This window comes from Aotus nancymaae, unplaced genomic scaffold (assembly GCF_030222135.1).
Source record: "Aotus nancymaae isolate 86718 unplaced genomic scaffold, 86718_ANA_hifiasm-v0.15.2.pri h1tg000004l, whole genome shotgun sequence".
Taxonomy (NCBI): domain Eukaryota; kingdom Metazoa; phylum Chordata; class Mammalia; order Primates; family Aotidae; genus Aotus; species Aotus nancymaae.
The window spans coordinates 48,503,044-48,513,996 of record NW_026988415.1 but is presented as its reverse complement, the minus strand read 5'-3'; positions in this window follow the sequence as shown (position 1 = coordinate 48,513,996).

The window sequence follows — 10,953 nt, the reverse complement described above, 5'->3', positions numbered from 1 at the left end:
TATATGCCAAAATAAAGCCAACAGGCTCATGAGAAATAGTTTTGGCTAGATTTACTTGATTTGGCAGAAAACAAAGAAAATTAACAGCAAGATTTGAGTGGTAGTTTGAGACTTAATCTTCCCACAAAAATATGCCAATTAATGTATTTTATTAGTACATTACAATGATTCCAGTATAATTTTTCATGACATAGCCAGGCATGGCTCAAGTATCCTCAGAGGCTTAGGACAGATTGCAGAATGTATAAACCCTCTGGTGACTAAGATAGCTTCAGGTTCTGCCAGACCACCAGGCAGAGCTGTAGCTATAGAATATATCATTGAATGCCCAGAGAAGGAATCGGTAACAGAGAAAGAGAGAGAATAATGGGATATCCCTGCAGATGGTCAAAGCACATTGATTCAAGTGATATTGAATGATCAAAGCTAGGAGGTGTGCAGTATTCCAGGAAGTCTACCATAATATGAGGGTTCATGGGCTGTATGCAAATCCTGGGGATGGACATTACTGATAAGACAAAGAAGTCCACACTCCTATAGAGATCTAAGTAATGAGCTTTACAAGAGGAAAAAACCTTTTTCCTTCTACCCATTTTAGGTTCATGGGCTGGGACCTGTGAATTAGACTGACGAAAGATGAATTATCAAAAGAAAAGCAGACAATTTGATTAACATGTACCTCATATATACACATCAAGCAACAGATACTAAATGGTGAGTAACTCAAAGGGGTAGGTAAAATGTGGGATTATATAACATCTTAAAAAGTCAAAATAAATATTTAGAGAAGTGGCAAAACAAAAAAAAGGACTGAGTTTCTAGGGCAGTAAATTTAGGGAAGGTAAATACATGGGGGAGACTAATGAAAGATACGGGCTAGTTAGTAATATTTGTTTTGAAGATTCATCTTGGGGTGTCCCTAGGCTGCTGAGGGTCTGAAGTTGTCTATGGTGATTAATTTCCATTTTTCTTGATTGAGTGCTGAGGGGAGACACCTTTACAAATGTATGCCCATAGGGACAGGGCAGAGAGCTTTTGTATCTTGTATCTGCCTCTTCTCCATTGCTTTTACCTCAAGATAATCCTTACGTCAAAGTGGCAAATTTTGGGGTGGTATATTCTGCTACTCTTGAAGGTGTATTAAGACTCAAGGAAATAGCAGAAGCCTATTTTCAGAATAGAGGCATCTGGTTTACACTGGACTAACAGAAAGGTCACTCACATCTGAGAGGTAGGTTAAAAAGCTTTCATTACCTCCTGATTAAGGACAGGATTAAGGGCAAGATTGGTCCTCCACTGTAGCCTGAGGTTGATCAGTGCAGTTGTGGGGTGATTAAGGCCAAAAAAAGTGGGACAACGTCAATGACATTCAGAGCCAGGGAACAAACTTCAAAAATTCAGAGTAAAGTTAAGCAAAGGGTGCCTTCAGTTTGCTGGAATTCATTATTTGGTATTTCATGAAAAAGATGTGAATGCTTTGAACATATGTAGGGGGCAGCCTTTTCACCTGCACACTCACTTGCATTGCCTCTTACCACCTCATGGACAATTAAGGTGTCACTTTTCTCCCTTTTTTTAAATCTGTTTTTTTTTTCATCATTACTAGATCATTTCCATCAGTATGCACACATCTGGCAATATCCCACCTTGACACAACTCTCCTTTGATGTTATATCTTTTTGAGATACTATTAACTTCCTTTCTTCCCCATTTAGCAAAACTGCCTTAAAACTGTCAATATTTACTGTCTTTACTTCATCACCTTCTGTTATCTCTTGAACTCACACTAGTCATGTTTTTATCGCCGTCACTCCGTTGAAGTAACTTTTGACAAGTTTACCAATGATTTCCATGTTTCTAAACCCCACACTATATTCTCAGTCCTCATATTATTTTTCTATAAGCTGCATTTGACATGATTTGATCATTTACTCCTTGGTTTCTGCCTCCTTCCCTTTTGGCTGCTTTTTCTTGGCATTCTTTGCTTGATCATCCTTATCTTCCAGATATCTTGAGTGTTGGAATGCCCGGTGGCTCAGTTCTAGAATGTTTTTCCTTGTATTTTCTTATTGCAAGACTTGTGCCTTTCTGCTTAAGGACTTTCTCTGGCCACAGGAGTGTGCTTCACCTGTAACTTGGGTGGGATGCCACTGAAATTTATAACCCTTACAGCAGCCCTTACTCAATAATTGATAGAAATTAGTGGATAAATATCCCCACTTCTTTACTCCTTGGGATTGATGACATTAGGACATGTTCTATAGTTTCTTGGAATTCTCCTTCAGCTGGATTGAGATTCAGTTGCACACAAAAGTAACCTGTTTATTAATGCACGCTGTACTGGCTTTCTTCCCTTTTCGGTCTCACTTCTCTATTTTCGAATTGGTGCTTCCTGGGGTCACCTCTTGTTTAAACTTGGGCATTAAACAGGCTCTGAGACAGAGATGTGTGTGCAAAAGGTTTGTTTGGCAGTTCTCTCAGGAACGACATCAGTAAGGTTGTGAGAGAAGCAGGATTGGTCACAGGGAGAAGCCAAACTACAATCCAGAAGAAACATAGGTATTAGCTGACTCTATGAGGAGCTTTATAACTAGGATGTCCTTCAGAGTTGAGGCAAAGGGGTCAGGGCCTTGTATCTTGCATAGACCATCATTGCATGCAACCTGTCCCTGGGAAGGGGCTATTGCCTAGACAAGATAGCTCTTACTGGCTAAGGGCAATTGTCAGAGGACTCAGCTGTGAGCCATCAGCAGCAATACTCCTGACAACTGGGAAAATGAGCAAGAAGGGATGATAATGGATCACCAGAATTCACTACATTTTACTCCTGTGATGCTTGAATTGTTTCATACGGTAAGTTTTCTCATCTGGGAAAAGCTCCTTCAGGGTTCTGGTTGGTCTCTGTGGCATTATAAAAAATGTATTTGGCTTTTTAGCAATGGGTTTGCCATCAGAACACAGGTGTCATGAAAAGCACACCTGTTGTAAGCGAGCGAGAGCGAAATTACCGCTGAGACAAAAGTAAGCCAATTTAGAGGGTTATTTATTGCCAGCAGCCACGGAGGACTTGTGTCTCTTTAACCCCTCACCCCGAAAGGAGGGTGTTAAGACCTTTTATGCCCATAAACCACCTCCTGGGCAGGGGTAGGGGTGAGGGACTTCGGACATTCTGTAAACCACCTCCTGGGCGGGGGTGAGGGTGAGGAGCTTCGGACATTCCGATTGTTACTTAAGTGGTTTACAGAAGGTAAGCATTAGTTTACACATTGTCTGGGTAGTGTGGAAATTACAGACCTTAGTTACTTATTACAAGTCGCAGGGGCCAAGATGGCGTGGGTTTGGACTGCTTGCCTGTCACATCAGGGTTACAGAGAGCAGTTTCAGCAGAAAGCCGAGGTATGGTGAGGTATGCAGTTTTATGGGGCTTTTACCATGTCACATTCCCCTCTTGTTTTATTTACAGGAATTAAATTATTAATTCCTCCAGTAGGTTAGTATTGTTTGTTTGTTCTAAGAGGGGTTTGCTATAGGGATTTACAGCACAGATTAGGGTGGCAAGGATGGTGACCGTGAAGAGCACACAAGTTTTAGCTTTAGTGAATCAGGGGATGAATGGTTGACACTCCATTGTCCTTCCGGTGGGGCAGTCTTGACGTGGGGGTGGTGAATCCAGTCCATTAGTCCGTCCACCTTGAGTGCGGTGGGTGTGATCAGGATAACTGTGTAGGGTTCCTTTTAATGGGGTGGGGGGTGAGGCTGGAGGTGGCGAATTTTTTAACAAGGACAGTCTTTACGCTGGAAGGGGTGTGTTGGCTGGTCTGCGAGGTCCACTGGGATGGGACGGGTGTTTTTAATGAGCTGGTGTACCTGGGATTGAACAGACTGGAGTGCCTGTAAGGGCTTAAGGAGTGTATAGTTATGGATTTAGTATGCACGGTATCCGCGGGTCTGGGGAGTAAGGGAGGGGGCCTGCCGAACATGATTTTAAAAAGGGAGAAGCCTTTCTGATAGGGTGAGCATCCAATGCGGAGGAGGACAAAAGGAAGCAGGCTGACCCAGTTTTCACTGGTTTCTAAGATAAGCTTTGTCAGGGTTTTTTTTAGGGTCCAATTTATTTGTTTGACCTGTCCTGAACTCTGAGGATGATAGGCACAGTGTAATTTCCAGGATATACTCAGGGCCTTGACTAGGCCCTGAGAAATTTGTACAGTAAAGGCGGGCCTATCGTTTGACTCCAGTGTTAAAGAGAGGTGGAACTGAAGAACAAGGCTCTGTAATCGTTTTTTTTGTGGACACCAAAGCAGTCTCGGACCTAGTGGGGAAGGCTTCGACCCATCCAGAGAATGTATCTATAAACACCAGGAGGTATTTATAGCCATTTGCTGGGGGTTTTATTTCAGTAAAATCTACTTCCCAGTGCTCCCCAGGGCTAGTCCCTCTGAGTCTCACTTTTACCTGGCTAGACCTCTTCCCTCCCGGATTTACCTGGGCACATACATCACACCGAGTAGTGATTTCTTTGATAAGTTTATGTAAATGGGGAATGTAGTATTTGGCTTTTAGCAGATTAGTTAGTTTGGTTTGTCCTAAGTGAGTGGCCTGGTGTGTGTCCTTAACTAGGGCCCGTCCGAGAGCCTCGGGGACCACAATCCTTGTGTCTGGTAGAATCCACCATCCTGTGGAATCTTGTGTGCCCCCTTGTTCTTTAGCAAAGTTTTCTTCATCAGGTGAGTATGTAAGGGTGGGGGGCAGGGTTGGGGCCGGCAGAGTTACAAAAAGAGTCAGAGGTTTTACTGGTCCCAAGGCTGCCTGTCTGGCTTGTAGGTCAGCCACCCTATTTCCCCTCACTTCTGGTGAATCCCCCTTCTGGTGTCCTTTGCAGTGTATTAATGCCACTGCATTGGGCTTTTATATAGCCTCTAGTAGGGCTAGGATTTTTTGTTGTTGTTTTTGATGGTCATTTTCTCTGAGGTAAGTAGTTCTTTTCTTTTTTTTTTTTTTTAATATATAAATAACCCCATTTAGATGAGCTGTAGCAAAGGCACACCAGCTGTCTGAATGAATGTTGACAGTCTTTCCCTCCGCCTAGTTTAAGGCTTTTGTCAGAGCTATGATTTCTGCCTTCTGGGCCGAGGTTCCATGAGGAAGGGCCTGGGCCTAAATAACCCTATTGAGAGTGACCACGGCTGCCCCGGCATACCTGACTCCATTGACCATGAAGCTGCTGACATCAGTATACAGTACCTCCTCCAGATTCTGTAGGGGGACGTCGGTGAGGCCTGGTAGAGCAGTGTGGATGATGTTTATTATTTGCTGGCAATCATGTATGGGCTTCTTTGGCTCGCTACTAGGTAGCAGCGTGGCTGGGTTTAAAACTGTAGCCTTTAAAAACTTTATGCAGGGCTGGTCCAAAAGTAAGGCCTGATATTGAACTACGTGGGCATTTGACATCTATTTTCCTGGGGCTCCACGAAGTAGTGACTTCACCGCGTGGGGTATTACTAAGTTTAACTTCTGCCCTAAGGTTAGTTTGTCTGCCTCCTTGACTAACAGGGCTGTAGCTGCTACTGACCTCAGGCAAGCTGACCACCCAGAGGCTATTAAGGTTTTGTGAAAGGTAAGTGATTGGCCTGGACCATGGCCCTAATGTCTGGGTGAGCACCCCCTTAGCGACTCCCTGTTTTTTATGTACAAACAACCCGAAGGGTTTAGGGATGTCTGGCAAGGCCAAGGCTGGGGCCGTGGTTAGGGCAGTCTTAAGTTTGTTAAAATCCCGTTGTTCTACTTCTGTCCAAGCCAAGGGCTGATTTCCTCCAGTACAGGCATACAGAGGCTTGGCTATCTTGGCAAATCCTAGAATCCACAGCCTGTAATATCCCACCGCCCCAAGGAATTTTTGAACCTGGCATTTTGTGGTGGGGGTAGGTATTTGCAGCACTGCTTGGACTCAACTGGGCGCCAGTGCCTTGTTGCCCTTCTCTATGATATAGCCCAGGTTAGTAACCTTCTGTTGGCAGAGTTGAGTTTTTTTGGTTGAGACCCGGTACCCCAAAGTTTGTAGGGTTTTTAGTAATGACTGGGTGGTCTCTTTACAGGCCTCCTGGGTTTTTGCAGCTAAAAGTAAGTTATCCACATATTGGAGTAGGGTACACTCTGGGAACTCAGCTTGGAAGGTCATAAGATCTTGGCTAAGTGCCTCATCAAACAGAGTGGGGGAGTTTTTGAACCCCTTAGGCAGTCTTGTCCAAGTGAGTTGCCTTGAAACCCCAGTATCAGGGTCAGCGTGTTTGAAAGCAAATATGGGCTGGCTAACAGGGCTAGTGGGATACAAAAGAATGCATCTTTGAGATTTAGGACAGTGTAATGGTGGTGTTTTGGGCCCAAGAGACTCAGGAGGGTGTACGGATTTGGAACCGTAGGGTGGACAGTTTCCACTCATTTGTTTACCTCCCTTAAGTCCTGTACAGGCCGATAGTCCTTTGTGCCTGGTTTTAAGATGGGGAGCAAGGGGGTATTCCAGGGGGCCTTACAGGTGTAAGGATCCCTCCTTTTAGGAGTCTTGTTATACATGGAGCAATTCCCCGTCTGGCTTCCTGGCTTATGGGATATTGTCGTATATGGACTGGAGTTGCCATTGCCAATAGATGGACCACGACTGGGGTACAGTGACTTGCGAAGCCTGGGGAATTTGTTTCAGCCCATACTCCCGGTACATTTTCTTGGAACTGGTGGAGGAGGTCTGATGTTGGTGATTGATTTGCCTCTGAGGATAAAGCTTCCTGCAAAAGATGCTTATTTGACAGAGCACAGGTGATGAGGATTTGCTGAGGTGGCCTTAAAGCCAAGGGAGGAGGAATTGAGAGGCAAGCCTGACTCTTACAGAAAGAAATATTTGCTTGAAGTTTGTGAAGTAAGTCCCTTCTTAGGAGTGGGTATGGACACTCTGGAATGACTAAGAAGGAGTGGGTGATGGTGCCGTTCCCAAGATTAACGAGTCGGTTGGTGGTTCAAGGGCTTGTTGTGGTTTTTCTTGTGGCCCCCTGGATAATTGTTTTCTACTGGATAGTGGTCCTAGAGGCTAAGGACTGAGTGGGCCACCCGGGTGTCGACTAAGAAGCTGACAGGTTTGCCCCCAACTCTTAAAGTGACCCTGGGCTTCTGGGGGCTTAGTAAATAAGAGCCCCAGCTCTGTCAATCCTGACTCTTAAATTGAGAATAGCTCTTGGTTACTCATCTTTTTCTCTCAGGGCACTTATTTTTTCTAATGTTTCTCTTCTTTACAGTACACACATTGGTTTCTTTCGAATGAGGGCCGGGGACCCCGGGGGCCCTTTTGCAAGGTCCCCTGCCCTCGTGGAATGACTTATGTCTCCTGAAGGGCTGTTATTACTGCCTTAGTAACTTTTTTGTTTTGTATGGCTCCAGGAGTATTCCTGTTATTAAAAACTTTCTGGGCAATTGGGTTAAATTTATTTCCTGGAATTTATCTAATTTTTGTAACTTTTTCCTGATATCTGGGGCTGACTAGGAGACAAAGGCCAAGTTAATGGCCTGTTGATTTTCCGGGGCCTCAGGGTCTATAGGAGTATAGGTATGGTATGCCTCTTGTAGGCGTTCCAGGAAAGCAGCCGGCGACTCCTGTGGACCCTGAGTCACTGTTTTTACCTTGGAGAGGTTCATGGGCCTTTTAGCCGCCTTTTTAACCCCTGCTAAAAGATACCAGTGAAAAGTGTTTAGAGCCTGGTGACTCCTCGAGGTGTTGGGGTCCCATTGGGGTCGGGTATAGGGAAAAACCTTTTTAATTTGGTCCCGGTTTTTTTTTTTTTACTGTTCTTCTCCCTTGACCTATGATGGCCTTCAGGGCTTCCTGTCTAATTCTGCTTCTTTCCTCTGTGGTGAGCAGAATTAGTAATAATTGTTGGCAATCAACGCGATGAGTCTGGAGTACAGATTCCAAGAGCCCTGTCAAAGCCTGAGGCTTTTCAGAGAATGGGGGTGTTGTAATGGACCGAGCGTAGAAAATTATCACCAAGACAAAAGTATGCCAAATTGCAGGGTCTTTATTGCTGGCGACCACAGAGGACTCACGTCTCTCAAACCCGCGGCCCCAAAGGGAGGGTACCAAGACTTTTTATACCCGAAAAACCACCTTGGGAGTGGGGTGAGGAACGGGGAGGGGGATGAAGGGTCTTCAGACATTCCAAGGGCTGGTAGATTGTGTAAATCACCTCCTGGGCAGAGATGAGGGTGGGAGTGTTTGGACATTCCAAGGGCTAGAGGACATGTTGTCAGTTACTGATAAGAAGCAGTTTTACATAGTAGCTACTTTACAGAGCAAACTAGCAGTCTTATTTTTAGAAGCCAAGGCCAGCAGTTATTGTGAGGAGAATGGGGCAGCTGTTGCAACTTATTTTAAAAACAGCTTTGTCTTTTATAAAATGATGTTCAGGTTCTGGCCCTAGGCCAGCACAGGGGATGTTGAGACTTCTGACAGAACTTACTCCATTTTAAAACCCCAGGTTCCTAACCCTACCCCTCTAGCCATCTTAGCAGTTCCCCAGCACAACCCCCTCTGGAACTCTTTTAGCATTTCCCCAGCCCCTCCCCTCTTGCACAGCCCCTCACACTGGAAAAGTTTTGCTGTAGAGAGAGCCAATCCTAAGCAAGGCAAATTATACCAAACATAAAGTCCTATAGCCTTCAGCTTCTGAATTTCCCCAAGATTTCTTTTTCATTTAAGACTGGCTCTACTGAGGATTTGAACCAGCAACCTTAAAATTGCAAGCCCTATACATTAACTACTGTACTATCAGGCCACTTATGTTAATGGTAGGCAGAAAGCTTTCTTAAGCCGTATTTTGGATGCAAATACTGCACCCTGAGGCGGTGTGGCCTGCTTGAAAGCCGGGTGGGGCTGGTGGCCGGAAGAGAAAGAAGAAAAAAAACGCTTTTTGCATCAGTTTTAAAACTGAGCTCAGGGCTGCTGGGCCAGCTGCGAGTTCCTTGCCCCTGCGTGTTTTGGTCACCTTGACACAGGGATCTTAAAAAGCATTAAATTCCTCTCTCCCTATCTCTCTCTCTTCTTGCTCTCTCTCTTTTTCTTTCCTCTCTGTCTCTTTTTCTTCCTACTTTCTCTGTCTCGCTCTCCTCTCTCCCTCTGCTCTCTTTGTCTTTCTCTCTTTTTTCTCTCTGTCTCTTTTTCTTTTCACTTTCTCTGTCTCTCCTCAGCACCAGGTTTAAGAGTGCTTTTACAACTAGATTTTGTTGGGAAAGTATAATTAAGTTAACGGGTCTGTCTCTGATACGGGCCAAGGGAACAGGTGGAGGGGGCCAAGGGTAAGCATAGGATTCTCTTAAGAAGCCCCAAAAGGGCCGGTAGTAAGTCTTGTAAAGGATTAATGCCGCTCGGGCATGGTCCTTTTTTAGATATATTTTGGCATTTAGAGGCCTAGGGAACATTGGGAAATGTCAGAATAGGTGAACCAAGGGGTTTACCGGGTGTGAATTTTGAATTCACTGTGCCTTTAAGAGAGTGCAAAGGTTTTGCCGATCAGTCTCTATTAAACCATGGTAGCCAACTTCCCAACGGTTGGGTTGGTGCTAATATGCTGACCTGTGGTGAGTCCTTGGGCAACGCCCATAATAACACCGAATTTTCTTTTGACAGAAGAGACAATTACTCCTTTTTCACCCTAAACAGGTGAAGAGGGCTGGTAGTTTTTTATTTAAGGTTTGATTTCCTAAGACAGAGAAAAAACTACACCCAAGTTGTCTGGGGCAGAATTTTCTCTCAGACATGAAAAAGAGGAAGAATGAGGCCTCAATGATAGAATAAGAAGAAGAAAAGGAAAGAGAACAGAATTATTTCCAGGGCTATAAACTCAATCAGAGTTCCTTGAAGTCAGTGGTCACTTAGCCAATGGAGAATATTATCCACCTCAAGAGTAACAGGTCTAAACCACTGTATATCAGCTAGTAACTGCCTCAGGAAACTAGAGGACTTACAATAAAGACAGAACCACATGAGAGACAGCCAGACACAGGGTGGGTGTCCCCCGAGGGAGACCAGTCTGATGCCTGCCCAGCCATGTCCCCAGAGGGATATTTCAGAGCATCTTGGCTAAGGTGTACCTGTATAAACCCCGGGCCTGGTCACCACAAGGGTGAATCACCGTTATGCCCTATGAAGTCCTTGTGGAACCATGGGTGAAGACCCACACAAGCCCCGTTGCCTGCCGGCCGTGGGACTACACATATACACTTTCACTCTCACACTCACACCGAGGTTATGGAAGACAACCACAAACTAAACTACCTGAGCCTCCAGTGACGTCTCATGGTAGGCTTGCCTAGTCAGAGATTAACGACCGCGTCCGGTCTCCTGACCTAGGCCCCTGACGGACCGTTCCCCCAATTTCCAGACCTGACTTACCTCTGGAGGTTCCTGAGACCCTGAGGAATTTTGGGTGAACGTCAGCCGCACAGTTGCCCAGTCACCACGGGGCCGGAACCCTGGGGCCCTGGAAAGTCTCAGGGGGCTCCTCCCCTAGGGGTCCCCGGGGCAGGGAGCGGCCACTGGGGCGAGGCTCTGCGGGTTTGTCAGGGTGATGAAGAATCTCGCTGCGGCTCCAAATGTTGTAACTGAGTGAGTACAGAATTACTGTAGAGATAAAAGTAAGCTACTTTAGAGGGCTATTTATTGCCGGCGGCCACAGAGGACTTGTGTCTCTCTAACTTGTGGCCCTGAAAGGAGGGTGTCAAGACCTTTTATGCCCATAAACCACCTCCTGGGCAGGGGTGGGGGCGAGGGGCTTTGGACATTCCGAGGGCCAGTGGACTCTGGACATTCTGTAAACCACCTCCTGGGTAGGGGTGAGGATGAGGGGCTTCGGACATTCCGATTGTTACTTAAGTGGTTCACAGAAGTCAAGATAAGTGTTAGTTTACACATTG